Consider the following 26,857-nt stretch of genomic DNA (forward strand, 5'->3'; position numbering starts at 1 on the left):
TGCCATAGGTGGGTAGGGAGGGTGTTCCAGGTCTTAGCGGCGAGGTAGGAGAAGGATCTGCCGCCGGAGGTTGTTCGTTGGATGTGGGGAACAGCGGCGAGGGCGAGGCTGGCGGAGCGGAGCTGGCGGGTGAGGGTGTAGAAGCTGAGTCTGCTGTTCAGGTAGGCTGGTCTGGCGTTGTTGAGTGCTTTGTGTGCGTGGGTGAGGAGCTTGAAAGTGATCCTCTTGTCGACGGGGAGCCAGTGTAGGTCTCTCAGGTGGGGGTGATGTGGCTGCGGCGGGGGACGTTGACGATCAGTCGGACGGAGTCGTTTTGGATTCGTTGTAGTCGTCGTAGGTGTTTGGCTGGAATTCCTGCGTAGAGTACGTTGCCGTAGTCCAGTCTGCTGCTGACGAGGGATTGTGTCATCGTTCTTCTTGTTTCGGTCGGGATCCACTTGTAGATCTTGCAGAGCATGCGGACGGTGTTGTAGCAGGAGGAGGAGACGGCGTTGACCTGTTTAGACATGGAGAGGGAGGAGTCAATGTTGAATCCTAGGTTGCGTGCATGGTCGATGGGTGTCGGTGCTGTTCCCTTTTTTTATTTTTTATTTATTTAAGCAACTTCAATAAATACATATACAAATAGGTGAACAAATATACAGATCATGGATTTATCAAAACAGTACAAAGAATAAGATATGCAATCCAATTCATTACAATCATTATATTCCCACTGCTCGTTAAAAAATAAATATTATAATAAGCATAATATGTCTTTATACATTCCTTGTGGTCGCACTCCAGGCTGCTATTGGGGACCAGATCTTAGTGCCACGTATTCTGGTGCGTCTACCCCTAGTAGCATAGATAGCTTTTTCCTGGTTATATATACACCCCTAGGAAATGAGCTAGCCACATTTGAAAAGTTGGTGGATCTACATCTTCCCAGCATGCTGCCAATATAATTCTGCATACTGCTGTACCAATGAACAAGCATGATTCTTCTTCTATACTTAAATCCAGAGTGCTATCGTAGCCAAGAATATAGAGTGTAGGAGATTCCGCCACTCTATACCCAAACACCTCTTCCCAGAATTCAGACAGCATTCCTTTAAAATATGTTAATTTGTCGCATTCATAAAACATATGTATTAAAGTAGCTGGGCCCCGTCCACACCAAGGAAATTTGTCATTTAACCTTTTACCCCATGCATGAAGCTTAGCAGGTGTATAATACGAATTATAAATGGTCTTATACATCTGGGCCTTCAGGTTCGAACTTAAAAGCAATTGTGATGTTAATAGTAGGCTCATGTCAATATCGACATTTGGGTTAGCCAGTTTATCCGCCCATACAACCTCAGTATGTTCAAGATCGTCTTGAAGTTTCCCAAGTAGCATACTATATATAGTACGAATTCTAGTTGTGTGCTTAATTATAGTGTCTAACAGTGGGATCTTTTCTAGTGTAATATTCGGAGTTTTCAAACTCAGAATTGTATTCAATTGAATATATTTAAAATAGTCATTATTGGAGACCTTAAAGTTTCTTTGTAGGTTTAAAAATCTGACATTTGGATCGACACCGACACCGAGAAAATCCCCTGCTGTAATAATTCCAAGATTTTCCCATTTCTTAGCGATAACATCATTAGACTGGTCCGGTAATAATGAGGAGCGCCATAGGGGGGTATGCCTGTGGAATTTCGGGATTGCCATGTATTTAGCGACTTTCCCCCATACCTTCCATGCATTGTTGATGACTTTAAATCTAGTTTTTTTTAAATTACTTGGCTCGAGTTGTCTAAGCAGGAGCCCTCGGGCTTTCAACCCCATTGACAGTTCATAAATTGATGGTATTCCTGTGTCTCCTATATACTCACGGTCATCACAAGTGTTAAAAAGTGGAGCCATTTGTTGGAGAAAGGCAGCCCATAAATAGAACATCATATTTGGGATAGCTAGACTCCCCTTATCTTGTGGCAACGATAAATATTTCAAAGACCTCCTAATTTTACCGTACTGCCAAACAAATTTAGCCATTTGGGATTCAATGGATTTAATAATCTTGTCCTCAATAAGTAGAAGTATGGCACGAAACAGATATAGTGCTTTAGGAAGTATATTCATTTTAAGATAATTACCTCTACCAATAATTGATAAGTGTAGGCTATTAACTCGCATTAGATCTTGTTTTATTGTCGTGATTAAAGGTTCATAGTTTAGTTTACAAATGTTTTGGATCTTTGTACTTATACAAACCCAAAGTTAGACTGCTGTTTCTGCTTTTCTGGGATCGTCATAGTCTATATTCTCCGTACATAAGATGATGGTTTTATCTTTATTAAGAGAATATCCAGAATAGATTCCAAACATCTGTGTAACAACCTCGAATTCCGCAATTGCTTCCAACAGATCAGGTGTTAGTACAGCCACGTCGTCAGCATAGGCGAGTATTTTAGTATCAAATATACCAACAGTGACTGGTTTAATTACGGGGGTCTGTATAAGTTTGACAATCAGGGGGTTAATATACATAGGAAACAGTAAAGGGGAGCATGGACAACCTTGCCTTGTTCCTCTCGTTATCCTGATTATCCCAGATTCCATGCCCATGACCTGGATCTTAGCTGTTGGTTCCTGGTACATTGCTCTAATTGCCTTAGTAAATATAGGTCCAAAGTTTTCTGCTCCAATATACTCCAAAGAAATTCCCATGACACCAGATCGAAGGCTTTCTCAGCATCGAGAAGGATCATCAACATCCGGCCTCCCGTTCCAGCCATGACATCAAAGAGTGAGATCACTCTTCGAATATGATCAGTGGTACCTTTGCCGGGAATAAAGCCATGTTGCCAGGGGTAGACCAGATGCTCGATGACCCTCCCGAGACGATTAGCCAGTATCTTAGCATATAGTTTAGAATCGGAGTTTATCAGAGAAATTGGGCGATAAGAGGATGGAAGATCACTTGGTTTGCCCTTTTTTGGAAGGATGATTATATTAGCTTCCTTCCATGAGTCTGGCGAGATACCGATCCATTGTATGCCAATGAACAGATCCAGAAGGAAAGGCAGGATTTGTGCTCCCAGAATTTTATATAGCTCTATAGGAATCTTATCGAGGCCTGCTGCTTTTCCTGAGGCAAGGTCGAATAGAGCACTCTGCAATTCTACTAGGGTTATCTCTTTCTCAAGATCCTCTTTCATTGTAATATCTAAGGCCCTGTTCCATCCTGTATTATTCACAAATTCCCTTAGAAATATTCCAGTTTCAGCGCTGTTAGTTATTCTATCTGCTTGATATAGTTTTTGATAATACTGCTGGAATACTTCAGCTATATCTGTTGGGTTAGTGTATTTGTGGCCCTCAGATTTAATAGACTTGATGGTGTTATAAGAGATATTTTGCCTGGTACGTAGAGCAAGTTGTTTCCCAGCCCTCTCTCCTTTTTCATACAAATTGTTTTGATGTGCTCGTTAGGTTTCTGCTGCTTTTAGTATAAATCTGTTTAAGTCTGTTTTTAATAGCAGCATTCGTCGCATCGTGTGCGTCCCATCCTCACCCCGAGCTATTGAAGCAACATGATCTTCCTCCATTCTAGCTAACTCTGTCATCAGTAAGTGATTTTCATTATCATGTTGTTTTTTAATTCTGGCCACATAACTGATTGTCTCCCCCCTTAGGGAAGCCTTAAAACAGTCCCACACCACACCCCTTGAAGCACTAAAGCGGTTTATATCGAAATATTCTTGCGCCTATTTAGTAATAAAGTTTATGTAATCACTATTAACCAAAAGTTTTCTATCAAAGGTCCAGTTAGAGCGTTGTCTGGTGAACCTCATTAAATCAGTTGAAAAAATTAGTGCATTATGATCTGATATTATTTTCGGCCATTTACGTATTGTAGCTTGATTGGATAAGTCCCTTGTGACTAGTATGTAATCTATCCTAACATTCTTATTGTGGGGATGTGAATAGTAAGTATATCCTGGGTCAGGTTGGTTTTCATAATCCCAGATATCCACAAGATCATAGCTATCTCTAAGCTGGCTAATAGCATTAAATACTCTTGGTTTACGGCCTGAATATCTTTGTTGGGACTGTTTAAAGGCTGGGCCTAAAAAAATATTAAAATCCCCACAAAATACAAGCAAGCCTGGCCAGGACGAAAGTTCCAATTCCAGGCTTTCAAAGACATAGGGGTCATCTTGATTTGACCCATAAACTGAACAAATGGTTAACCCTAACCTAAGGCCAGTTCTACAATGGCCCATCTTCCCTGGGTATCCGCTGCCATGCGTACGGGTTTTCCTTGGGGTATCTTGGCTAGAATAGCTACAGCGCGAATATTCGATGTTTGTGTGGAGCAGGCCAGTAAGTTGTAACCATTCATTTTTAATAAATGCCTCCTATCCCAGGGTAAATGCGTTTCTTGGAGACAAATTATGTCGACCTTATTTTACTTCATTATTTCACTCAACCGGGCACGCTTATTTCTATCATTGAGTCCTGCCACATTCCAAGTACAAATCGTTATCTTCCCCATTTTGATCTGCTAAGCCTTTTCCTTGGGGCATGAATACCCAAACTAAGCATCTTGAATTTTTGCATGTTTTTTATTAATTTAACAAAATCGGTGATACCATTTTTAAGTTTCATTTTCAAATTGGAGTTGCTTCTTTTTTTGTGTGTTTTTGCCCCCTGCTCTCCCAGCACCGTTCCACCCCACTCCCCCCCACCCTCCCTCTCCTCCCCCCCACACCCGTAGTGAGGCATACAGACTCCATTAGAGTCTGGTAGTGATGAGCATGCAACACGTGCTCCGGGCCCAACCTGATAATCATTGATTATATACATTCAGCTGCCGAGTTATCCATATCATATAGATGCTGATATTAAACTACATTGCTTTTCTTTTTTTTTGCACCCCCCTCACCAGAGTGACTCAACCATTCTATTAGATATATATTACATACTATACTTTTTCCATTCATTATATATATCATCATATTATTCCAGTTATTCCAGGCTGATTTAGTTTAGATTAGCCCATCGAGGTATTCCTTAGGTTTAATTTCTGAAATAAAACATTTTGTTTGGCCACCGTAAATTACTTTAAGTCTTGCCGGGTTATTGAGGTAGGCCTGTGCTTTTTTATCCTGAAATGGTTTGATTAACTGCGGTAACCTCCACCGTCTTTCCACAGTGGAGTGGCAGAAATCAGGACGGACAAAGTAGGATATCTCATTCCTGGTGCGCTTCGCCTCAGGCCTTGCTTTTTCAAAAATTGCCTGGCGGAGCAAAAAATTGCCAAAAAATACAAGAATGGCATGGGGGTATGCTCCAGGTTTCACAGGTAGTTTTAGTGTGAATGGCAAGCGATGGGCGCGCTGAACCTCTATATCCCAATTCCAGCTAGAGAGTTCTGGGAGAGTGTCCCAAAGAAGTTTCACCACAAATAGGCGAATATCATCCCCTTCCGCTGCCTCGGGAACCCCGAAAATACGCAAGTTATTTCTGCGCTGGCGGTTTTCAAATTCTTCAAGCTTCCACCTTACGTCTGCCAGCTCAGCCTCGTGGGAATCTACCCGTTCTTGATTCGAGGTAATGCCTGACTCGTTAGAAACTATTCTGGAATCAAGTTTTGTCAATCTGTCCCAAAAAGTGCTGCAGGTCTTAGTTAATTTGCGCACTACCCCTTGTACTTTGCGTAAGGCTGCCTGAGCCCTGCGACCGTCCTGCGAGGTTTCTTCGCGATGAGAAGCAATGGCTTGAAGAACAGTGTCAAGGGTAGGGATCAGTGTGTACAGAATGCAGCGCTTGTCGTGTGGGAGTAGGTACAGATGAGGGGCTCAAGAGTAGATTGGTAGGTGTATATTCCCAGTCTAGGTCTGTCCCCCCATTGCGTCTCTTTTTCTGCTTCACAGTCATTTTCGATCTAGGATTAGCAGTTTTTGTGACTGTTTTCTCGCCACTACCACTTTCATCCGACAAGTTTGCTGTAGTGTCATCAGACCATTCTGCTTCCTCGGAAAAGGAAAAGAAATCACTGGGGTCTTTCTCAATATCAATATCAATCTCAGTATTAAAGTTATTTTCCTTCGGTCTGGTTAAGTCCACCATTTCAGTGATCTTAGTACTTCTAGCTACAATAATTGCAGCACTAGGACCTGCTGCCAAGGATTGGGGTACTGAGATATTTGAGGTACGTCCGAACTATAAATGTCCGAGGTCGAATCCGGGGGTTGTACTTGATCTTTATTTCCAGAGTTACTGGCGGTTACCCTACTTGCCCCATCAAAAACCCTCATGTCAGAGTCTTTGTCCCCTATCGTAAAAGAAAGAGGAGGCTGCATACCTTCGTTTCCCCTTTCATCCGATTCACAGAGGGCGCTTCCATTGAGGTCGGGGGCTGAAACCTCCTTCTCTTGCTCTCCTGTTATCTCTGGGGTCGCTCCTTCCGCCTGTGCACCTTCCACGCTCGGGGTTTCGTTCACCGACTCTGCGGGCAGTTGCTGTTACTGTTGCAAGCCGGGGATTGCGGGCTTACAGGCTTGTGCTTCCCACCACGATCCGGAAGCAAACCTGGGGCTCTGCGCAGCAGATCCGCCACCGATGGGCTGGTCGGATTTCCCTTCCGGGTTACGGCCGCGGCTGCAGCTCCTCCACGCTTCGGCATTACTGCAATCTGTGCAGCCTCTCCCGCACCTCCTTCATCTGTTTTACCGGCCCGCTCTGTGATCTCACGTAACGCCAGTGCCTGTCTTGCAGCTCGAGCCTGAGCCGCCGCCGTTGAAGCTGCCGCAATCTTGGGCGCCATATCCGTGTCACTTTCGGCTTCACTACACACCGCAAGGTAGGATTTTATCTTGTTCTCTTCACTCGCCTTAGGGATCGCTTTGTATGTATAGCGAAGGACCGCCAAGCCGATAACAGTACTGAGAGCTGTTATTCTATTGTATAGCTGCTTCTCTGTTCCTTGACATTTTTTCTCTGGGACGCCCATCTCCAATCCTGATCGGGTTTTTTTTTATCCACTTCAGCATTCCTGGTATCAAATCATTCTTTTCCAGGAGGAATTGTCGGCATGCATTAGGTTAGCTGCTAGAGCCCTGAGCTTGTGTGCATTACGGTCTCAGTCGACCGCCATCTTACTGCTCCTCCCCGGGTGTCGGTGCTGTTCCCAGTGTGGTCGGCCACCAGGAGTAATCCCAGGCTGAGGGGGTGGGTCCGATGATGAGTACCTCCGTCTTGTCCGAGTTCAGCTTCAGACCGCTGTTCCTATCCAGTCGGCGACGGCCTTCATTCCCTCATGGAGGTTGGTTTTGGCGGTGTGCGGGTCCTTGGTGAGGGAGAGGATGAGCTGGGTGTCGTCAGCGTAGGAGATGATTTTGAGGTCGTGTTGGCGGGCCACTTGTGCGAGGGGGGCCATGTAGACGTTGAACAGCGTCGGTCTGAGGGATGAGCCCTGGGGTACGCCGCAGATGATGTCGGTGGCCTCGGATCGGAAGAGTGGGAGGTGGACGCTCTGGGTTCTGCCAGAGAGGAAGGACGTGGTCCAGTCAAGGGCCTTTTCTTGGAATCCGGCTTCTAGGAGGCGTGTCTTTAGAGTACGATGGCAGACCGCGTTGAAGGCGGCTGACAGGTCCAGGAGGATGAGGGCTGATGTTTCGCCGTTGTCTAGTTGGCGCCTGATGTCGTCTGTGGCAGCGATGAGGGCTGTCTCGGTGCTGTGGTTTCGTCTGAACCCAGACTGGGACGGGTCCAAGATGTTGTTGTCTTCCAGGTGGCGGGCCAGTTGCATGTTGACAATTTTCTCGATGACCTTCGCCGGGAACGGGAGCAGGGAGATGGGCCGGAAGTTCTTGAGGTCCTTGGGGTCCGCCTTGGGCTTCTTGAGGAGGGCGTTGATTTCGGCGTGTTTCCAGCTTTCCGGGAATGTCACTGTTTCGAAGGAGATGTTGATGACCTTCCGTAGTTTGGGTGCGATGGCAGCGTCTGCTTTGTTGAATACGTGGTGTGGGCACGGGCCTGACGGAGATTCTGAGTGGATGGAGTTCATGACCTTGCGTGTCTCGTCGTCGTTGACGTTGGACCAGGAGGTCAGGCAGTTGGCGCTGGTGGTGTTTACAGGGGAGGTGGGGTCTGGCGTAGTGGGGGCGGTCATGGTGTTGAAGCTGTCATGGATGTCAGCGATCTTGCGGTGGAAGAAGGTGGCCAGTAAGTTGCACAGTTCTTTTGAGGGCGGTATGTCGTTGGTGTTGGCGCTGGGGTTGGAGAGTTCCTTTACGATGCTGAAAAGCTCTTTACTGTCCTGTACATTGTTATCCAGGCGGTCATTGAAGGAGGATCTCTTGGCTAATCTGATGAGGTGGTTATGTCTGCGGTTGGTGTCATTGCGGCTGATGCATTGCTTGGTAACGCAAGTACGCGCTTGTAGATTTTCATTTGTACTTTGTCTAAGAGTTGCGCGCTATTGCCGTGATGTAATACACTCCCTAGGCTATTGTTGGGAGTAGCTTTGCTTTCATTACTGTTAGCAGGGGGGAAACCAGAGGTCCTTTAAGTTTAGTTGCTACGGTGTTGAAAGCATGCAACAGTGCCATGCCCTTTTTTTCGATGCCGTTGTGGTGTGCAGAGAAATTGAAACGCTTGTCCAGTTGTTTCCCAAGATATATATAAATTTCCACGACTTCTAGCTTGACGTTATCTATCATGAAGATTGGTGGTGCTTTGTGGCATCGAGTTATAACCATGGTTTTTGTTTTTGCGCTGTTTATTTCTAGTAGATTCTGTTTTGTCTATCTGGACAGTTTTTGCAGTAGGCGTTGCAAGCCTATTCTTGTCTGGCTTAGCAACACCACATCATCGGCATAGGATAGATGTGTTACACGGAGGTTTCCTAGCCGCGGTGGATGAGCATTGGTCTGGTCCAGGCTTACTGTTAGATCGGCCATGAATAAATTAAAGAGATGGGGGGCCAACACACAGCCTTGCTTTAATCCATCAAAGGTGCCAATCTTTCGGGTTAACCGCTGTCCATTATCAATCTTAACCTGCATCCAGGTGTTAGTGTACAGGTCGATGATTGGCGTTAGGATTGAGTCTGGCAGGCCCTGCTGCTTCAATTTGGCCCATAATAGTTTCCTGCTTACGCGATCAAAGGCCGCCTTAAAGTCCACAAAACAGGTGTAAAGCTCCTGATGGTTTTGTAGACTTTTTTCGGCTATTAGGCACAGTGCCATAGAGTTTGCCATAGTGCCAGTTCCGCGATGGAATCCTGTCTGGTTTAACGGGATTTTGTTGTTCGAATCCTACCATTGTGCTAGATCTGCTAGCACCAGGGATGCGTAGTATTTTGCTTCTGCATCAATGAGGGCTATCAGGCGGTAATTAGTTGGATTTTTACGATCTCCCCCTTTGAAGATCGGGTTGATGATAGCACCCCTCCAGCTTTCCGGGATTTGACCTGTGTTACTTATTGATCGAAACAGGAGATTGAATTTACAGGCCCAGAACTGGGGATCCTCTTTATAAATTGCCTGCGGGATGCCGTTTGGTCCTGGTGCACAATCTTGCTTGCTTTTCTTGATTATTTTTAGTATTCGACATTCATCATCTGGCAGCGTTGGTTGACCTGAGCCTTCCTGATGGATGGTTAAGTTGTTGGAACTAAAATTAGAATTAGACATGCTTTCTTGGTCAACTATTCTTGATGTTTCACTTACGGTTATTGCGGTTGTGGTCAGGTGTGTTGGTGACTTAATCGAAAAGGTATCGACTATGTGTTGGGCCCAATCATTTTCAGAGATACAAGTCGTACTTATAGGTTGAGTTGTTCTATTCATGGAGTTGACTTGCATCCAAAAGGCCCTAGAGTCTGATTTTTTTATGTTGTACAGCAATTTAGTCCAGAAGTCGTCTGCTCGGTTCCTTTTTTCTATCTAGATAAGTTTCTTGTAATGTTTTCTTATTTTTCGAACTTCTTGCCAGATACTTGGGTTTGTCCCTTGACCTTGTGCTCGTCTTGTGAGCTTCTGCAAGTACCTTCTCATTGAAAGTGTAGTTTTTGTGAGTTTAGTGTCGGCCTTAGGAAAGGTCTTCCCTTTAGAGTTGGTACTAGTCCTAGGTAGCTTCTCCAAAAAGTCAGACCAGGTATCTGAGCACAGGTCCTTCTCTTTAGTGAACGTTTTGAGTTGTTTCTTAGCGTCAAACGCTATTTGAGAAAGTGTGTTGCCCGTCCACCTTAAACGCTTCAGATTGATTGTTGTGGTTGAACCTGCTATTGTTGGTGCTTTTAAGTGCCTAGAGGCGGTCAGTTTCATCTCAATGTGTTGCATTGAGTGATCGCTGTCTAGTGAGCAGAGTATTTGAAAGTTTTTGATAAGACTTAGCAGGGGTAATGTTACTATTGTGTAGTCTAGGATAGAGTTTGCATTTTAACCTGTATAGGTGGGAGCAGGAGGTTTATCCTGGATGACTCTTCCATTTATTACCCGTAGTCCAAGGCGTTCAAGGTCCCACATCAACTGCCTACCCACTTTGTCTGTCTTCTTGACCAATGGAATCTCCTGAAGTTCAACATTCCACAGTTCATTTGCAGCAGCAATATTGTCCTCCTCTTCCGGGTGGTGTAGGAGATTTGTGTTGAAATCTCCCGTGACAATTATCTCCCAACTCGGTTGTTCAAGGCGGATGTTGGATACAAATTTGCGCTTGTCAGGTGGGCATATATGTTGATTAAAATAAGGGTTCTAGTTTTGCCCTTTTTTACATTCTCCAATTTAATCATTTGCATGCCAGGTGCCGATGCGGCCAATTGAGAGGCGTTGATCTTCAGTGCAGTAGATAAGTATACCGAAAGTCCCCCCCTTGCGCGCCCATAACGCTGAGGGCGAATCGCACTCACATGGAAGCATAATCTGCCTGGTACATCAATTGGCTCTATTAGTCATGTTTCCTGTAGTGCTATGATGTCGTATTGATCCCAAGTGGCTGTCTTTCTACTATTATTTAGGATGTCTTTTGCTCCTGCGATGTTCCTGGAGAGCAGTTTTATTAAATTTCCTTCGATCTCGCCCGCCTGGCAGTGGGTTCAATTGACGTTAATACTCAGTATCTGCCTCAGGTAGTCGCTGCTGACTGATTCAGCCCCCCTGGCAGCTTGCAGCACTGAATGTGTGGATCGACTTTTGTGGTCATCTCTTTTCCCACACCTTCTTAGCAGGGGCGATGGATAACCCTTTTGTATTTCTTCTTTTAAAGTAATTCCCCACTCTTCAAATTTGGCCGTTTCAGCAAGAATACTTTTTACTATTCCTACGTTCCTCCAGGTAGCAAGCGTGCCTTCCTTTGCCACATTGCCCTCTGAAGAAATGAATTCAATAGATATTAAATCGGCCGATGTTAGGTGGCTAAGGCTTGGAATTGCAGATGTCAGATGAAGGATATTTCCTCGATTTAGAAAGTCTTGCGAGCCTTGAGGTTCGTAGTTGGGAATAAGAAGTATTTTACCTGTGGTTACTGTTGCCTTCTCTATTGTTTGTTCATTGATAATCTGGTTTTTGTCATTTGACCTGGATTTTGCTGGCTCATCGTCCTTTACTTTAACATGCAGATATTTTACTATTTGATTATGTACATTGTTCTGGATTTGCGTGATTGATCCACTGGTCTTTACTTCACGGCCTGTTCGTTTTGGATCAACCTGTTCTGTGTGATGCACATATTCCATGGAGGCAACCTCAGGGCATGGACTTATCCTTTCCGCATTAGTTATTTCTAAGTTGTTTTGTGGCGGAGTTGGCGTCGTTGTTGTTCTCGAGGTGGAAATTCAGGTCCCCGAGGAGGATGTAGTCCGTGGAGGCGAGTGCGTGGGTGCTGGCGAGGTCGGCGATGGAGTCGCTGAATTGAGCTCGGGGTCCGGGGGTTCTGTAGATGAGTCTTCCTCTGAGGGTGGTGTTGGGGTCGGTGTGGATCCGGAAGTGCAGGTGTTCAGCGGTGTTGAGGGTGTCGTCTGCGTGGGTGATGAACTTGAGGGTGGACTCGTGGACAATGGCTATTCCTCCTCCCATTCCGTTGGTGCGATCCCTGAGGGTGATCTTGTAGCCGTCCGGGATGGCTATGGCGATGTCCGGCACCGAGGAGTCGTTCCACCAGGTCTCGGTCAGGAAAGCCACATCTGGGGCGGAGGTGTCGAGCAGATCCCAGAGCTCGATGGCGTGTTTGCGTGCGGAGCGGGTGTTTAGGAGTATGCAGCGGAGGTGGTTGGCTCCAGTCCTGGAGGTTTGGTGGCTCTGTTGCAGGTGAAGCTGCAGGTGTGGCAGGAGAAAGGTCCGTGAGTCCGTTTCGGGGCAGCTTGGAAGCAGGTGTGGTTTCGGCCGGCATTGAGTGCGTAGAGGGTGCTTGCGTCGTAGTGGAATCTGGTGTTGTGGCATTCGCGGGGTCCAGGGGTTCTGGCACTGGGCGTGGTGCAGGCACGGATGGGAGCAGTGCGGACTTGCCTATGGCGCGCCATGGCACAATCGCTGCGCGTGGCCGCTGCGCGGCCTCCATAAGAGGGGGATATGGAGGGAGGAGCAGCTGGGAGGCGGGAGCAGGGTGGACAATGGGAAGCAGGGGGGCGGGCCGCAGGGACGCAGCGCCGGGAAGGAGCGGGAAACGGTGGGAAAACAGGTGGGCGGCAGGGAGCAGGTACAAGGCAGCTGGCGGCTGTGTGGTGGCGTGGGGAGCTACCTGCCTGCGAGCAGGGTCAGAGGACTCAGACGGACTCAGTCGTAATGTTGATCCAGTCACAATGGCAACCATGGCTCAGTGGATTTTAGATGCAATCCAGTTCTGCCAATCAAAGGCTGGCAAGCCCTTACAGCAAAAACCAGGGCGTACTCAACTAGGGTAGTTCCCACCTTAACCTCTTTGCGGAAGTGCCTCTGGAAAAGATATATATTCTTCCAACTTGGAAGAGTTTGTATATAATTCATGCAGCGTTATTACCTGGAATCAGCTCAACGCAGTGATGCAGCTGTTAGACCGGTTTTTCTATACCAATTATTTCAATAAGGGGAGCATCTTTTGCTTCCATGTTTCTGCTTATGTATTTATGCACATTTTACCCAATTACATATATATATGTATTTAAATTGCATATGAATATGTTATGTGTATATTTTCTACCCACCATCGCTATTTGCACTAATACTGTAAGATATACAAATACAGTAACTTCTTACTATTCTGATTCCACCATGTGAATCTATGAAAGATCCAATACTGGAGAAGAAAGTAAGTTACTTACCTCTTAATGCAGTTCTCCAGTATTGGTATCTTTCATAGATTTACATGCGACCCACCCTCCTCCCCGGAGAGGCTGCCCTCATAGTTCGGGATTCTTTATTCCCACTTGTGTTTGAAAATCTAAGGGACTCGGCCTCTGTTGGGAGTATTCTAGAGGGTGCTGTCGCCTGATTGGTTATAGTTCAAGTTTGGTCCTTTTTTTAAAAAAAGGACATAGATAGGCTATTTGTCAGAGTCCCACAAGTCGTACCTTATACTAGTGAGGTGATCTTGCAGAGGCGACATGGAACCACCACCACCGTCACCCACCTTACCCTAGTAAATGTATTTATTCTGACCAGGATAGAGGGGGTACTAGGGGTAGAAGCCAGGCAAGGAGAGGTAAAAGGTCTTCTAGTAAACAAATCTGAGGGCCTCACTACGTCTCTGGAGACTTTCTTGACACTAGGTCTGTAATAGATAATAAGGGAACAACTGTTACTTCAATACATCCCAAAACTCCCTACTGCTCTAAGGACTGTCAAACCCTATTAACTATATGATTACCTCATACATGGGACCCATGAAGTCATCAGTAGCAAACAGCCAGCCAGCGCTCCTGCGCCAGTATCAGGAAACAATGCGTACTTCAGTGCATTTAATCTGCACGGGGAAATGCTCCTGCGTGTGAGAACCAAAATGAAAAACCAGCGTTCCTACGCAAATAATAAAGAAGAACTGTACAGTAGCCCACCTAACACACTCCTGTGCGTAAGTGGCAAGGGACAAAGGAACAAGGCTTCTACTGGGAGGAACAGGCAAGGAGGACACCTGCACGTAACGACGGTCTAGGACAGTCAGCGCTCTTGCGCGTGAGAACCAAAATGAACAAGCATTTACAATGCAATAGGGCTCGCAGCATTAAAGTTTGAGTTATTGGCATTGTGTATGACAATGCGTTGCATAAAATGTTTAGCAAACTTTGAATTGGTGAGCAGTGAGTGTGTGTGCAAGAGTATGCTGTTCTTGAAAGCAGTGTGGTAGAGAGTGCAGGAATTTGGGTGACCTGAGCAATGTGGATGATGCACCTCACGCACGGGGCTGATACAGGTATTATTCATACAGCTCTGATGATGTGCACTCACTACTCTGCACTCACTACTCACTACTCTGCACTCACTACTCACTACTCTGCACTCACTACTCACTACTCTGCACTCACTACTCTGCACTCACTACTCTGCACTCACTACTCTGCACTCACTACTCTGCACTCACTGCTCTGCACTCACTACTCTGCACTCACTGCTCTGCACTCACTGCTCACTACTCTGCACTCACTACTCTGCACTCACTGCTCACTACTCTGCACTCACTACTCTGCACTCACTGCTCACTACTCTGCACTCACTACTCTGCACTCACTACTCTGCACTCACTACTCTGCACTCACTACTCTGCACTCACTACTCACTACTCTGCACTCACTACTCACTACTCTGCACTCACTACTCACTACTCTGCACTCACTACTCTGCACTCACTACTCTGCACTCACTACTCTGCACTCTGCACTCACTACTCTGCACTCTGCACTCACTACTCTGCACTCTGCACTCACTACTCTGCACTCACTACTCTGCACTCTGCACTCACTACTCTGCACGCACTACTCTGCACTCTGCACTCACTACTCTGCACTCACTGCTCACTACTCTGCACTCACTACTCTGCACTCACTACTTAGGGCATGTATGTGCCACATGTGCACACATGCACGATTCAGGGGTGCAACAGGGTGTCAATGTGACACCCTGCCACCCTTGAATACGCTTTCAATGGAAAAAAGGGGGCCCCTACAATGTACTGAGTTAGCTACTCGTAGGGAATACAATCTATGTAGAGAAGAGGTGTAGCAAACTCTGAGAATATATATAGACCCTAGACCAACGTGTAATTGTATCTACTGTACAGCATCTAAATAAATATATACTAAAACACTGATATATCAAAAATTCTTGGATCTTTTTATTTCAGTTATGATATATTTTCTTATTTTTTTCCTTTTTTCTTATTCATTTCATATTTTCCATTAAAAACGTTTTCAAATTTTGTAAATGACATTCAAGTTCTATAAATATGAATTGTTTACAAATAGAACAGTGCAAAGACAATCAGTGTGAACAAAACAACTACATAAACACAATATCATGAACAAAAAAGGAGGTGATATACGATATAACCAGTTGTTGGAAGATTGGATGAAGGCAATGCGGTTGAATTGAACTACGCGCGTTCCGGCCAAAGGGCCTTCGTCAGGTGACCGTCATTCGTACATAACATATATACAAAAATGTGATAGAGACATGAAAAAAGACGCTTTGTGAAAACAACACGAAATATCTGGTCCCTATAGGGGCAGCTTTATTTTAATGGCATCAAATTATGACATGCTGATAGGTCCAAGTAGATGCCCTTCAGTGTACTCGGTTTCGTATGTAGCTCAAGGGTTTTAAATCCAGTTATATAAAAAATGTTTTCATGGAGACTTCTTTGAAATTGCCTGACTCTCGGAATTCTGCCGAATGTTATTTATAATTTTCACTTCGTTTGAAATGTTTCTAGACGAATTAGAACGGAACCGCGGGATACCGGCATCTATTTCCTTGTTTGTATTATTAGTCTTGGCGTGATTGTATGGATAAATACGCCGGATAGAAGATCATGTATGTCAGGCAACCTTCGTTCTCTGGATAAAGCGTTCCAAGACGGGGGTTCTGCTCGTTTGTTCCCTCCAATAATGGCGATCATTGAATATGCTCCCACTATTACCGATTCGGTATTTACCGAATCGGTAGTAGTGAATGGTTTCCCATTCATTCCAATTGGAAGGTATTCCTTATTACCGAATCGGTAATAACAAATATTACCGAATCGGTAAAATTTACCGTTTTTTTTACTACATTCTATTTACCGATTCTTAAATACCGAATCGGTAAAATTCGGTATTTAGGATCGGTAAATAGAAATTACCTACATCTAGCCCTTAGTAATCCTGATTAGAGGAGATAACAACTCTGGCCGGAGCAGTCACTTTTTCTTTCCTCAGAGAGCGCAGGTTCTCACCTGCAGGGAGTCAGAAAACGGTCTGTGGTAACAGCCTTATCTAAACACGTCAGCCAGCACATTAGCAGTTGGTAAGTTTTCAGGGGGCACCTCAAAGGTTCCCTCTGGGTGCATGTATTAATAAATCCATCACTGGACTCAGTGTGGGTTTATTAATACAAGATGTTTGATACCAAACATCTCTAGTTTCAGAGAAGCAATCATGTAGCCAGGAAACTCGTAAATACCAGTGTTCAACACATGTACTCAAAAATGTCTTCCCTGTTCATTTGTAATATCGGAGAATCAACTTTGACATCACAGGGGCATATCTGCTCATGCAGATATATCCACACATGTAGTATAGAGCACCCTGCCTTAGGGCTGTAAAGCCTACTGTAGGGGTGACTTGCCTATACTGCATACAGTGTCTGCAGGCAATGCACACAGGAGGTGTGCCATGTTGTGTCTACACTTCTCTGCACCATGGCAGCAGCCTGCAATGGCAGTTTGCATGTTGGTGCTGAGGGGTCCTTTAGGGTGGCACAGTACATGCTACAACCCTTAGGGACCCTCTTAAGCCTCCTTGCCCTAGGTGCCAGGGGTACCATTAACAAGCAACATACAGGGGGTGTTAAAGGTATTGCCAATTGGGGGAACAATTGTACGGTTTTAGGGAAAGATTTACCTCTGGGGACCTGGATCGCAGGAACCCGGTCCACTTCTGTCTAAATGGCATCAGGTGGCAAGCAAAAAGTAGGGGTGACCATGTCAAAAAGGGGCACTTTCCTACACACGTGTAAACAGGATAACAAAAAGGCAAGTACTATCGCAGTTTGTCAACATTGTGACTGCTTTATTCCAACTAACAACACTGTACATTAATGTCCCTGAAACCTGTTCTGTTCCTCTCTCTTCCCCAGCAAGTTCCCAATTACAACTTCATACCATAGGGAGGTATGGAGTTTGTTTGGTGGCATAAAAGACAGACACACTTTAACTGTAGATAGATAAGGACATGCCTCAAGTAAAGAGCGTGAATAACAGCAGAAGAACCAGTCCTTCCATCCAAGATGAACAATGCAGTCCCCATAGCAAAGGGTCCGTTCAGGGGCTGTCTGAAGGAACTCTGGCCTCAAGCTTGATAAATTGCAGGGCTGCACAGAATAGAAAGTTAATAGCCCACCTTGTCCATTTAAATTTTTAAAAAGGAGCCACACCATGAGGAAATGCTTCATATTGAGCGGCAATTAAGAATAATTTTTTTAGTAGCCAGTTAACTTTTAAGCATTAATACAGAGACACTATACAATTTGCATGTATTTAAGAAAAGTCACTCTCGTTCAACAAATGCAGCTAGTATTACACAACTGTCTAGATACTGATGCTATACGCTGTACTGTTAGGACATAACCATAACAGTCAGCTGGTCAAATAGTTATTCACATTGCGACAACAGCGCACTGTAGTTGTGAAATTTGCAAATAATGAGTGACACTCCTTCAGCACTGCTGCAATTGCTGAAAAGAAATGTGTGGTGGGCACATCATGGCAGACTCCTTACTCTCTCCTTCAGGGGAAAGCTTTGTAGCTTTTGCTGTTATCCATGAACTGGATTCTCTCAATGGGACTTCAAATTCATTACCAGCCCCCCCGGTTCAATGTGTTGTGAGGCCATCTTTTTCCTGTGCAGTCTAAAGCAACACCCCCAACATTCATTGTGTTGTGCAGCTACCTTTTTCCTGAGCTGTCTAAAGCAATGTGATGAGGTAAGAATAGGATTTAAAGCACTCTTTACAAATGCGTTCGAAGCAAGTCGGGTAAACGCGTTTTAATATACAATTTGCATGTATTTAAGAAATGTCACTCTCCTTCAACACATGCAGCTCGTATTACACAACTGCCTACAGACTCGTGCTATACGCTGTCCTGTTAGAACATAACCACTAACATAAACAAGAATCTATAGGCGGGGGAGAAAAGACAGCACAAATGGAAACTTACATGAACAAGCATTACAGTCCCCGTTCCTTCCGCGCGTTCAGCCGAGCCCTGTGAATGCAGCGAGCGCGTTCGCGTGCGCGTGCTCATTTCGAATCGCCTCCAAGGCGATGCGCGCGGCCAGGAATGTCTCCTTGAAAGGAGACACGGCCACAATAAGTTCTCGGCGGAGACGCGCTTCCGCGCGTTCAGCCGAGCCCTAAAAACCAGCGCTCCTGCGCAAATAATAAAGAAGAAACAAAATGTACCTCACCTAACACACTCCTGTGCGTAGGTGGCAAGGAATAACAGAACAAAACCAATCAATGAAAGACAGACAAGGAAAAGGCCTGCACGTAAAGGCCGTCTCGTAAGCGATGCTTACAAGGGCAACTGCACTAGGCAGACAGCTGATAACACGAGAACAGCATTCTAGTTAGGGCATCAAAAACGGCACCAGGGAATGGAACAGCTTCCCAAAGCACGATACCTGAAGGAGGACGGTCTCGGTCTCAGCGTGTCTTCAGCGGTGGCATCGGCGTTAATCCAAAGCGCCGAAGCCGCAGGAATCCCTGTCTGTTATGCGCGTCTGCCCAGAAGTGTTGTGGTAATGGTGATGTCAGCTTCCGGTTTCTGGAGTATAGACCGCTAACCCGGTTTCCCCTCGGGCAGCTGCAGTAACGCTATGCATGTGTGCAGAGGACACGCTGCAAGTTCGTAACCATGACACTATTAGACTGACTTTTTCATTGCCTTTATAGCCTATGATAGTTATACATACTGCTTTATTATGGTCTCTGTCGAGACTTCTTCAGGGCTAAAATGGAACATATATACAATACTTTAAAATCAACCAATATATATAAACATCTTGAATAAACACAATGTTGATTGTTGTTTCTAGATGCTTAGTCATGTAATGATATATTTTCATGATTGGTAAGTCACAGACCAGAAACAGAATACAGTTATTGTATATATATATATACAAATCGGATATAGGTAGGAGAGGAAGGCATTGAGAATCCTAATGATATCGTTTTAATCATTACATTCAAAATTTCACAAAGAGAGAAACACTTGCTAATTCAAATGGATTTTTCATAACTTCAATGACTCTCTCCCCCGGACTATGTTCTAAGGGATTCCTGTGGTTTGGTCAGCATGGCCGCCCAGGCCTGCAAGTCGTCCTCTTTTTGCACATCGCGCCGGACATGCTTCATTCGCACTTGTTAAGCTATACCTCACTCCGACATATGTCTGAGTCATTCTCATATTTGGGTGGTGACGCCCCCTAGCCATTTAATGGCTATAAAGCATCTTGCCAACAAGAGGCCGCACAGCAACACTCTCATACTCAGTGTCTTCTTGGCGGGGCAGGTATTAGATCTCACAAAATGTCACGAATGGTGGGTTGTAACTTCCAACCAGTTGGTCTATTAAGGTTCTCCAGCACCTCCCGCCAGAAAGTGACATACCATATATAGAAAAAATGTTGCAGGGCTTCCACAGCGGGCACAACAGTCCGTCGAAGTGTCATATATAGTATGTAGTGTTTTGGGTGAGACATACGTTTGGTGGATCTAATTATATTGTATCAGTTTAAAGCTCGCATTAAAGCTATCTGTTTTCACCCCTTCGTGTATTCTCTCCCAGTATCGAGCGGACAAGGGTGTGTCCACTGCCTCTGCTCATTTAGAGTGTGCCTTAGGCTTCAAACCTTGAAGGCCATCTCCCAATGCTCGGTATATATGTGATATCAGACTACCACTGCCAGCCAGTGTTAGGAGTGCTATCAAAGAGTTAGAGGGCTTTGGTGCCTCCGGAAATCATTGCCACACTTCTCGTTGCATTGCGGATATCTTTGCATACTGTATGTATTGCCCTATACTGAGTGAAAAGGATGTTATGGCATCTTCCTGTGTAATAAATTGACCACCATGATATAGATCCCCGGGTGTTCCACATTCCCTGTCCTTCCACTTCTGGGCAGACATCACACTAGCTAGCATGTCCCTTGCATACAGGGCCATCCGTATCACTCACTATGTTCCCATACCCGACACACCTGAAGAATGACCAAGGGTGTGTCTGTAGGCACTCTTGTTCTCTAAATTAGCAGTACAGGTAACGTACAATGTTGTGGTTACCGCGCAACAGTCCCTTCTCCCAGTTATCTGCTAAATTTAGCCAGTGCAAAAACAACAGTTGATGGACAGAATGCAGAACAATGTCATACATTTAGCCAGTGGACAGCATGTTACAGGCGGGCCGCACTGTAGTTAAGTTCAATGTTTGGGATCTCCAGGCCTCCCCACCCCAGGTTTTTTTTAGCTTGGTCAGTTTCACTTGTTTCCTCTTATTTGCTCATAATAGTTCTACAATCAGGCTATCTATTTCTGTAAAATCCAGTCGGGGAATGTAATAGACCATGCCCTGTAGGATATACAGACACTAGGGAGGGTTGACCATTTTCACTATGGCAACTTTGCCCATCAAAGACAAAGGGAGGTCCTTCCAGAACCAAACTGGTGCTTGTAATCCTTACACTACTCTCCCCATGTTAAGATATAGGAACTTCTGTTTAGTATGGACAAGCCTAATTCCCAGACATTGTACACCCTCTGACCCCCCCCAGGTTGTCCCGCCTGCAGGAGTGCCTCAGTTGGAATCTGAGTTAGTAAAGCCCTGACACTTCTTCGAATACCTGCATTGCATTCAGGAGTATGGTGACAGAATATTCAGGGTTCCTCAAATAGACCAGGGAGTCATCGACGTATAATGAAACCATGTGTCTGGTTTCATCCACTGTGGCTCCGCTCCCCCCCCCCCTTCGAGGGGCCCAGCGCAGCTCACAATAGTTCTGCCATTGGTTCTATTGGCCAATGCTAACAATAGGGGTGATAGTGGACACCCTTGCCAAGTGCCCCTATGTAGTCGAAAGCTGTTCGAGACCACTCCGCCCATCCGCACTCTGGCTCCCGGGTCTGTATAGAGCAGTCTGATCCAGGTGAAAAACCTGGGACCCAGCCCTACTTCTTCTACACACTCCACATGTATTCTCAATCAACAGAATCGAACACCTTTTCGATGTTGAGGAAAGCCATGATGTAGGCTATTCTCTGCGGAATAAATCCACATTAATCTACCTGCATCAAGGTTGAAAGGTGGGGCAACAAGCAGGCTGCCAATATACCACTAAGGATTTTAACATCCATGTTTAGTAGCGAGATTGGCTGGTATGAGGAGGCCACAGTCTGGTCCTTAAACGGTTTTGGCACTAATTCAATTAGTGCTTCTTGCACAGTTTTCGGGAGCAGTCCCTTTAGGAGGGCATCCAGGAAGAACTCGAGCAATCTATCCGCTACCTGGTCCACATTTCTGTGATAAAACTCTGCGAGGAGGCTATCTCCCACGGGTGTCTTCGCTGTTTTCAGTCCTCTCACTCCACCAAAATCTCTTTGCAGGTAATGGGTGCAGCCATGGAGGCTCTGTCTTCCATTGGATGGCAGGAGAGCTTGATTCTGTCCAGAGAGGCAGCGCACTGATCGTTTTGTCTATTCGCTTGCATGTGAACCGAAACCCCTTTGTCATCTTGGAGCGCCAATACAGGTGATCGTGTTTCATCTTGTCTAATAAGTCGGGCTAGCCCAGCACCCAACTTATCCCCCACAGCATGCAGTCTCTGACGGTGTGCTGTATATATGTTTGGGGAGAGGAGTTGGCCTAACGGCTAGGGCGGTCGACTTCGAATCTGGGGAACTGGGTTTGAGTCTCGACAATGACGCTGAACGTCCTGTGATTCTGGGCAAATCACTTAATCTCTCCTTGCCTAACTAAAATTAATGTGTCATCATGTAATGCAACTGGTGCTATGTAAAGCGTTCTGATACCCGATTTGGGTCAAGTTCGCGCTATGTAAAACTCTGTAAAACAAAATAGAAATAAAAACAAAAATGTGTTTCTCTAGTTTCCGCCAATCATCTAGGAGTTCTTTACGGCACCCTTGCCATTCCCCAAGTCTAGCTGGCTGGGTTGGTAGAATCTTTTCAATGGCGCTCAGAAGATTCTCTTGGTTGGCCAAGTCTTGCTCAAGTTGGCGCCTAACCCTGTATGTAGTCCTAAGACATACTCCCCTTAGGACTACTTTCATTGTGAACCAGTCAAGGGCCCTACTTCCAGCGTTTCTTCAGTGTTTAATTAAATCAAGCAAGAATGCTTCTCCTGCTTCCATCGCAAACGTGGGATCAGTCAGTACCTCCGCTTGCAGTCTCCAAAGTGGAACCACCGGGCGGGTACATCCCTTCTTCAAGCACATCAGTACCGGGAAGTGGCCGGACAAATATTGCGCCAGATAGGAGATTTCCTTCACGGCCTGTGCTGTTCCGGCCGACAAAAAAACATAGTTTATGTGGCTATATGTCCCTGCGGCATGTGTGCAGTATGAGTACACTTTGTCTGTTGGTTGTCTTTCTATCTATGGGTCAATCAGTTCTAGGCCACGAATCATATCTCCCAACACTCTTGTCATGTTTCGTTTCATGTGGAGTTTTGGTGGTTCTTGGTCAATCACCCCATCAAGAACCCAGCTGTAGCTACCCACCAATACAATGTCTGCTGTTAAATAGGTTGATACCGCCTTCGTCCCCCTGCATAAAAATCTGGGCAATCATTATTAGGAGCTTAGGTCCATATGTATCAAGAAATCATTTTGCGGTTCTCAAATAGCGATTTTTTGCGAATCGCTATTTGAGAATCGCAAAATGCTATGTATGTAGGATTTGCAATAAATTTTGCAACTCCTACATATTCCTTGAGGTCATCGCATTGGCTCCGGGATAGAAATGCGAGCTGTGACTGACACAAGAGGGTGAAATGTGGATTGCGAGCTTTTAATGCCACCGGCGCACAGGTTACCTATGAATGGGATGTTGACAAAAAAAAGAAGTAGAGGCAGGGCTTTAAGCGGACCGGGTCCCACCGGTGCTGAGCACCGGCAGTTTTTAAAGGGGGCCTCAAAACAGGACTCTATTGGGCTTTGTTTGGTGCCCTGGCACAGGCAGTCCGTTTTTTTCTGGACTGCAATGACAGCAGGCACATCGATGTGCGCGTGCTCACCTCTCACTAGTGGAGAAGTTACTGCATGACGTCATGCCAGGTGAGCGTCATAGGGGAAGGAAAATCCTTTAGAGAGTCATTTTCTCTTTGGATTTCCCTTCTCTTTTTGAAACTCAGGAGCAACAACATTGTCGTGGTGTCACCAGGGCTTAAAGTGGAAGCTTTTTCAATATTATATACCAGCCATAGTTGCTGATTATTTATCTTATGCACCTAATGGAAGCGTTTTCCATATTATTTACAAGCCATAGTGGCTGCTTATTTATCTTATGCAACTAACAATCATTGACAAAGCCAGTACTTGTTGTAGGTATGATGTTACTTGTTGTATCATATATCTAGATGCCATGACAGAAACAGTAAAATACAAGTCAGGCTGCACACTATGATATGCACAGATGTTTTAAGCCACGCCCCTAATTACATTAGCCACGCCCCTTTGAGAGGCGCCCCCCCCAGTTATGTCATCCCACTTAAAGCCCTGAGTAGAGGCAATTTACTACTGCAATGTAAATCACAAGGGGGAAAGGGGGGTTTGAGATGTATCCTGGTAGAGATTGGGTCCCTTTTTTTCTCATTTTTTTCTCATTGATTAGAGTCCATCTGACACAGGGGTCTTCAAACTGGGGGCCCCACGTGATCCTAGGGGGGGCGCCAAGCTGTGGCCCAAAGTAGCCTTATGCTGATAACAGTGCTTTGTTTTCAGTGGGTGAAAAATGAGGGGCAGTAAGCCGCTCTGTATTGGGCCATCACTAGCAGTTTATGTCATTTATATATTGGCTGGGAGAAGGTGTCAAAAGGAAAGGTACTCTAAATATTGTTCAAAACTCCCACCCTCACCCCCATTTCTAATACTAGATACCTTTACATATTAGTAAGGCCTGTCTAACCAAAATAATGTGAAACTGCAATGTTTAAATAAGTCTAGACATATTTAAACATTGCCAGTTTACTAGAAAAAGTGTGAGACATTTTGAGGGGGCCCAATTATTTTTTTTCCTTGGGGGGCACAGCATTAAAACGTTTGAAAACCACTGATTCTAGCTTAAGTTCTTCTAACATCAACAATAGCAGAGGAGGGGGGTGGATTTATTTTTGTTACCATTGATGTTGCTGACTAAAGTATGCTGACGAAATTCGACTCTGTATAGCAAAATCTTTGTACCATGTATCCTATGAAATTCAATAAAGAATATTTTTTAAAAATCACAGTAATGGAGGCACGAAACTCTGAGCATTGGTCGGGACCTTATCATACAGGACTGGTTGCCGCCCTCGTTCCCACTATTATTTGGAAGAATGCGGATTGTAAAAGCATAGGAATACTGTACTTACCTTTTATTGTTGTTTGAAATCATTATTTCACTGAAAATGATTAGCTATTTAAAAGTGGGTGAATAAATTAAAGAGGAGCTAAATGCTTTTGTGATTGGTACCATTAGCTGCATTTTAGATTATACTGGCAATTATCATGTTCATTATCTTACAAGGCTCCTTTAAAAACTATTGCAGTTTCTTTAGACATTAAATGTAAATTTTCCCTCTGAGAATATCATTTCCAGTTGCGTATTTAATTTAGGTATTACATTTTTTGGGGAAACAATGCAAATTATTATGACACCTTGATGAAACTATTGTAGCAAACCACTAGGAATGTTAACATTTGCAGTCTAGCCTTTAGCACACATTTTTCCTGTCATGTTTTCCTATTATAATTCAGAAAAATGAAGCAAGCTGGGTCATGTGACTGATGACGTTTGCATTATTTTTTATAGATGTGATAAGACACTCTAGCTAGCAATGTAACTATTTATTGATCAAATATGTTACCCACATCTTTCATTTTCTTTGGAACGGAGTTAAATTAATCTTCATTTTGGATATTGTTCTTATCCTTTTTAAGACTCGTGATTAACTGTTTGGTGACCAAGTACAATAGTTACTATGCTGTACTGTAAATTATACCAGAATGTGCCCTGCGACATACTGAACTATAGCGTAGACCATAATATTTCTAATTCCCATGTTTTAGGAATAGCGGATGAAGTTTGAATTATTTAATTTTTTAACGTTTAATATATTTGGTTAAACTTGTAAAACCGTACTAAAAATCACTGACGAGTTTGGAAGCTGCATAATACATAGCCCAGCGGCTACATTTGTATTACATAGCGGTTGCTTCTCTGCAATTAATGACTGGCGCCACATTCCAAAGGAAAACAATTTTTGTAGTTCTAAATAATACTGCACCTTATTGACTAGTCATTAACAGGCTTTGCAGAAAATATGTTATCAGTGCAAAAAAACTAAATTAATTAATTGCTGTTACCCTCAAAAACATGCTACATGAGTAACTCGACTCAAAAATGCTTCACGTGATGTTTTATGAGTGACAAACGCTTTCTTTTAAGTTTTTCCAGTGTGTAAACATCAGAGGGGCGAAATTAAAAAATGCATAGTAGGAGAGCTGAAACTGCCTAATGCATAAGTAGCCCGCCTATTTATACTCAGTTGCTCGTCGGTTTCTACAGGGACACGAAAAGTAGAAAATGTAAGGGCTCTTTACCCCCAATACCCACTGGCTTTGGCAGGCCTGGGGAGGGAAGGGAGGGGCTGGGATAAAAAATATAATCAGGCCTTACTCAAGGGCTATAGTGCAATTCAAGTAACCCACCGTGGCCTCACCAAAGTGCTGGAGAAGAATGTCGTCTTCCCCTCCCCGACAGTGTGGGTGAGCCAGAAAGTGTTCCTTCTTCGTGACCTTTCACATGAGCGGAGAAAGTTCTTTGCCCCCTTTAAATGTAATACTACCCTCACACTTTCTTTTGGACAGTAGAATGTTCTATGCACCATTTTCAACTAAATTCCCGGCTCCTTTGGCCTTTTGAAGGGCCAGAAATAGGTCTCTGACTCAGGCTTTTTGAACCTGGAGGGGCATATGAGCTTCTTGCCCTAAAATAGTTTCCCTGTCGTTGCCTAGAGGCTGGACTTGGATGCCTTCTAATTTGCACAAAGATGGTAGAGGGAGTCCTGCCCCAAATGACTCCACTGCACACCATTGTTCTGTCCACAATTGCAACCAGAACATAGTAGCGCTACTACTGAACAGCGGTGGTGGGGCGGGGTATAGAGGGAGGGGATGGGAAATAATAATAATATTATTTTTTTTAAAGCAATTACCTATGCCGCCGGCTGCCACCTCTTCTTCCTCTATTCTCCTGTCTGCACTCGACAGGAAGCACACAGCCTCCCAGAATCCCCTGACCAATCACAATGCTCCCCTGTCTGAGCGCCATGGTTCGGCTCTCATACAGGGGGCTGTGCATAGTCTCCACCCAGGCTGTAATGCAGACTTGCAAGGAGAACATGCAGAGTGCACTTGACGGTTTGGCTGGCT

General features: G+C 44.9%; 1 protein-coding gene across 2 annotated transcripts in view; it reads left to right on the plus strand.

Moving 5' to 3' along the window:
- The window catches only part of ATP9B (ATPase phospholipid transporting 9B), a 2,445,811-nt gene that overhangs the window by 1,718,208 nt on the left and 700,746 nt on the right, over positions 1-26,857 (plus strand). The gene's annotated exons all lie outside the window — the stretch shown is intronic.

Source organism: Lissotriton helveticus, chromosome 4_1 (assembly GCF_964261635.1).
Source record: "Lissotriton helveticus chromosome 4_1, aLisHel1.1, whole genome shotgun sequence".
In the NCBI taxonomy this organism is placed as follows: Eukaryota; Metazoa; Chordata; class Amphibia; order Caudata; family Salamandridae; genus Lissotriton; species Lissotriton helveticus.